Source organism: Citrus clementina, unplaced genomic scaffold (assembly GCF_000493195.1).
Source record: "Citrus clementina cultivar Clemenules unplaced genomic scaffold, Citrus_clementina_v1.0 scaffold_1, whole genome shotgun sequence".
Taxonomy (NCBI): Eukaryota; Viridiplantae; Streptophyta; class Magnoliopsida; order Sapindales; family Rutaceae; genus Citrus; species Citrus x clementina.
The window spans coordinates 4,697,789-4,703,788 of NW_006263303.1; positions in this window are offsets into that span (position 1 = coordinate 4,697,789).

Below are 6,000 nucleotides of genomic sequence, written 5' to 3' on the forward strand. Positions count from 1 at the left end.
TTTTGCAGGTTATAAAATTGGAAATATGATGTTTCATGCATGTTTTTACCCCTTTCCGTATTGCAATCGGAAAATCCAAGTCACTACTCACTCTAGGATCTAGTTCTTAGTTCAATGATTGGTCTTGCTGAGGAGCTTTTGGCCTTCGAGAGTAAACTTGAAGTGGTCTCTCAGAAATTACTTTGCCCCATTGATCATGACTTGGAACAGCACTAGGGATAAGAAATGGACTTAGACTTCAGTTTTCTGGAGATGGTTGGACATTGACATTTTCTTATTCTATTAGGGCATAATTCATGGGTAAAAATGAGACATCTTTTGATATTGGAAGTGATATAGTAGGATCCCAATGACATCTTCATCAGAATTCTCCCCTAGAGATGGGTGTTGGGATAAATAGGTTGATTTTAAAAAAAGTTTACATCACACGAGATAAAAATCTCTTAAGAAAAGGAGAATAACATTTGTACCCTTTTTGGGATGGAGAATATCCAACAAATACATATTTAAGAGCCTTGAGATCGAGTTTGCTTCGGTTGGATTGTTTATTATGGAGAAACACTGTGCAGCCGAATATCTTTAGGGACACCATGTTAAAAAAATTTACAGTTGGAAAATGATCAAGAAGGAAACTCAAAGGAGTTCTAAATTAAAGTTTTTTTTAGGGTAAATGATTAATTAAATATGTTGATGTGAGAATTGCCTCACCCTAATAGGAATTTTGAACAAAATTAGTGAACATTATTGATCGAGCAACTCCAACAAATGTCAATTCTTTCTTTCTGCAACCTCGTTTTGTTTAAGTGTGTCAACAAAAGAACTTTGATGGTATATCCCATTATTCCCTAAATACTGGCTAAATTCATTTGAGAAATACTTCCTTCCATTATCTGTTCTAAGAACATTTATATTGGATTAAAAAATATTTTGGATAAATTTATGGAACTGTTGAAACCAGTAAAATGCCTTAGATTTATTTCCATCAAGTACACCCAACACATCCTAGTATAGTCATCTATGAAAGTGAAAACCATTGAGTTCTAGTTAAATTAACTGTTTTGGATGGACCTCAGATATCACTATAAATCAACTGAAAAGGTCTTGATAGTTTGTAGATGTGTGACGAATAATTAACTCTGGATTGTTTAGAAAAGACCCAATGTTCACATTGAAACAAAACTTTTTCTTTATTGATGAAAAGATTTGGATACAAAACTTTCGTATAAGAAAAGCTTGGATGCCTTAAGCATTGATGCCATAACATAATATCATAATAGAAGACATAGACATTTTATTTTGTGACTTAACTCTACTGGAATCCCTAACTCCTGAGAGGTAGTATAGGCCATCTTTTCTCTTAGCAATGTCAATCATCTTCCCCAAAGAACAATCCTGAAATTCACAGTGAGAGGAGAAAAATGCCATAACATAATTCATATCTTTTGTTAACTTACTAAATAACAAAAGATTATATGTCAACTTCGGCACATGTAAATCGATTTTAAAATCATATTCGGTAAGCCCTTCGCTATTGCAGGTGACATTTTTCATCCACAACCCACACATTGTTCCTGTTATTACACTTGTGATAGTCCTTAAGGACATTCATTGACCCAATCATAAGGTTAGAGGCCCTTGCATCTACAATCTAACAACCTGCTTACTATGACTTTGACGGAAAGTGTGACTTATTTTACCTATTTATGTCATAATTGTAGTAGGAATGTTTGGGTTTTGACTCTCAGATCTTGTTGACACCTTATTTTGGTTTAGAAAGTTGCCATAACATCTTCACTTGCTCTGTTGAGAAGTTAAATCCAGCAACTTTACCCAAAGCTAATTCCATTATACGGGCTGATCTAGATTGCTTGCGTTGTTTCCTTGGTTTCCAGTCAGTTGGCTTGCTGTGTAAGTCTCGACAAGTTTCATGAGTGTGATAGGGCTTGTTATAATAATAACATCAGACCTTGTCTTTGGACTGAGATACATGGCCATTATCTTGTTTGTTTGCTGCAAGAGCCTCGCCTCGTGTTTCCAAGGAAGGAGCGTATTGGCTGGAAGGATTCATCATCACACATTTCCTACTTTCCTCTCTCTTTACCTCAGCAAACAATTCTCGAAGGGTTGGAAAAGGCTTCATCCCGAGCAATCTTCCACGTACTTCATCCAAGTCTGGATTTAATCCCTGTAAAAAATCAAAAGTACGCTTTTTCTTAAGCATTTTCTTATATTTTTCTACATCAATAGTATAGGACCATCCCATCTCATAAAAAATATCTATTTTTTGCCACAAACTCCATTAAGAAATTGTAATATTAAGTGACCATGAGACTTCCTTGTCTGGTGTTGCGAATCTTTGATCAAATCTCAAAACATTAAGATGTGTTTTCAAGATCGAAATAAATTTCTTGTACTGCCTCTCAAATCTCCTTTGTTGTCTTGTAAAATAGATAAGTTCGTCCAATACTTGGCTCCATAGAATTAATGAGCCAAGCCATAACAATCAAATTTTCTGCTTCCCAAGTGCTATAATTTGGTGTTGTATCTGAAGGAGGTGTTAGTGCCCCTGTCAAGTAGCCAACCTTTCCTCTACCCCTGTTGACAAGAATAACATATTGAAACCATTCTCGAAAATTCAGTCTGTTAAGTTTGTGCTGAGTGATTTGCAAAGAGTGGCTGTCAAAAGAAGGTATAGATGAAGATCCGAATATGGATCCTAGAGATGCTTGGTTTGCTATAGTAGAAGACACTTTTGAGGTCATATTTAGCGGTTCTCCAGTCATTTAAAAAATCAAAACAAATCATTGACTAATAACCTTGCTCTGATACTATGAAACAAGAATACTAATGAATGAATGATTCTTATTCCCACTTTCTCATTAACTTTGACAGAATATATACACTTAGAAAGCCAATCAAAAAATGAAACAAAATAAAGAATCTCGAAATTATGTAACATAATCCTACAATATCTCACTAATATATGTTTTACTATTTTGACTAAATCAAATAATAAAGGAAAAGATACACCGAAAAATATCTACAATTAATTGACTAAATCTCCAACAACCCGCAAAGCGGATTTTGATTGCTTGTGAATGTAGTAAAGAGTGGAATCTAATTTCTTCCAACACAGCCAAAAGATTTGGAAATTTAGATGTGTTATTTTTCATTTCTGTGTGGAGACTTCTTTTGCTTCCATTCGAAATAATTAACACTTGTAACTTTAGTCACAATGGCTCTTTTGAGAGTAACGAGATGATAAGGCTATTAGTTTCAAGATTAAGGAGTGAACTGATGTTGATCAAGTAGGCAACAACTAGCCTCATTGATAAGCACAATTAGCAAATTGATCCTATGTACTGAGCTCTTCTTCTTTCTTTGCAGTCAATGTTCAAATCAAGATCTTCTTTATCTGATTCAGTAGCTTTTGGTTCTTTAATTTAGTCATTAATTCCATGTTATGTATGTTCATTTGACAAATGTAGGGATGACAAATTAACCCGGACCTAGATCAGACCCGGACAAACCCGGATAATCCGGTCCGGGTTTAACCCACACCGGAAGGTAATACAATGCGGATCCAGAAAGGATATTTTGAACCCGGATATATTTCGGGTCCGGATCCGATTTTATCTTAACCCAGATGTCCGAAACCCGGACCCGGATAATTTAAGTATAAAAGAAAAAAAAAACCCTAATGCCTTAAGTCTTAACCTACTACAACCGCTTCTTTCTTCTCCAATTTCTCTTTCTTTCTTCTCCATCTTCTCTTTTCATTAAACCCACTGCAGCTGCTTTCTTTCTTCTTCAATTTCTCTTTCATTCACTCAAATGACTTGGAAAAATCTTTGTATTGAAAGGAAGACAAAGAGGAATGCGCCCATTAAGGCTAATCCTCATTTTTTGTCACTCTTGCTGGTTTTTTGTCACCAGAAACTGCCAAATCTCCACAGCAACTTTCTGACGATGCTCTCCTCGACACCGACGACAACACCAATGCCACCAAAAATCTGAAAACTCAGCAATCATCCCTCAACATTCATTTAGCTATGGTTTCGGGATTTTGGTGATTTGAGATTTGGAGATTTGAGGAAGTAACATCGAGAGAAAAAAAAATTGTAATAGATATCTGGATTTGAAACCCGCAATTCGGAAACTCGGATTTTTCCGGGTTCAACCCGGTCCGAACCCAAAATTAAAATATTCGGGTTATATCCAGGTCCGGTATAGCAAAATTGTCATCCGGGTCTGGAACCGGAAAGACTGGATCCGGACTCAGACCCAAATTTTACCATCCCTAGACAAATGCACTTTGATCTGAAAATGCATCAATAACGAAGGGGCTCAATCTTTTAACCATGAAGCTTAATAAATAGTTCCATCTTGTATGAACAGAAGACAGTAGAGGCAGCTTACCCCAAATGGTTAAACTTAAAGATCAAATGGATCGAACATATATAATTGCATATATAGCAAGGAATTGAAATCAATCAAACAAGGACTGCAGCAGGCTAGATGTTTACCTGAAGAGCAGAAGACTCTTGAAGAAACATGACAGAAAGATTTACATTGAAGACTTGTGGTTCTGATATTTCCAAAGGAAGGAGGTTACTACTTTCCCAAATACCTTGCATGGAAGGCCAAGCGCTTAGAACTTTTATTCATGTAAATTCAGGCTACAATTGAATTATTGCAAGTCCATTTTTCGTTACTTACAAAGATCACCGTGAGACCACACGTGAGCCATAGCCATGGCCATCACTGGCCGGTTAATTCAAAGATCATCATACTGTTAGTTATAATTAATCCAAGAAACTTAGCTACTGAATGAGCGCAAAGATCACTAGTATTATAAGGTGTTCTGAACAACTATGCTCCAGCTTTCACTTCTGTCGTTAAAAAAAAAAAAAACTAATTCTATACATGGTGTGTGTATATATATATATATATATATATAAAGCACAATCTCATGGTTGTAATATAAGATTAAATGATTTAACCTGTGAAATCATTCATCAATATGGAAAAAAAACAAGATGTTGATTTTCATACCAGATGGCTTAGAGATGAAGTTATACCTGACAACAAATGATGGCAATCCGCGTCAACTTTCCGGGCCTCTGAATTAGCCAAGATTATGGAAGGAAAAGAGAAGAATTAGGAGCTCCCTTCAGTCCAAAACATAGAGAGAAGAGCAGAGTTAGCCAACTGTTTTGGGCCGCAAGGAACCCCTATTTCTACCATTTTCGCAAATTTTATTAAGAGACGAAAGACCGAAAGAAAAGTGTAAATTTATAATGGAACTGAAGTAGCACTCAAGACATGGCTATGCAAAAGCTGCTGCTTTCTAAATATGTCGAGTGAAAAGCAATGCCTTCAGCTTTTGAAACTTACATTTGCTGTGCAAATGGACTTGGCTCCTGCCTTGATTCAAGCTCTCTAACCACCCAAGCCAAAACTATAAATGCATGAATGTGCAAATGGCCGGCCAAGTAATAAACAGAGCTATTATTTGTCTAATATCAAGACATGTAGTAATGTCTAGTTTGCTTTTATCAATTGTCTCTATATAGTTATACTTTCAGGTCTCAATTTCTTTTGTGGTGGTCCAAATCCTCTGTGGAAAGAAAGTAATGGCGTTCACTTTGTTTCTTTTTCAGAAGAATGAAGTTGGGATTGCTTCCTTAACCATCATTGCTTATTATGAACATATGAATTATGATGCTGAACCACATCTGTCTCTTTATGCTAACATTAAATTCGCCTTTACCCTCTTTTGTTCACCGACCTTGAGCCTCCTATTCTACATCTAGGGCTTAGCTTTTGCTGTTTTCAGCAACGCTATATGACCCATTTTCTATACCAACATTTAAAGCATTTTCCGTTATTGGGTTGGCTGCCTCCTCCAACGACTGTAGTAGTGCCTATTCCTCACTTTTCTTGTGCTAACGGCGACTTCAAAAGATTCAACAACGGCATTTTATACGACGTTCTGAC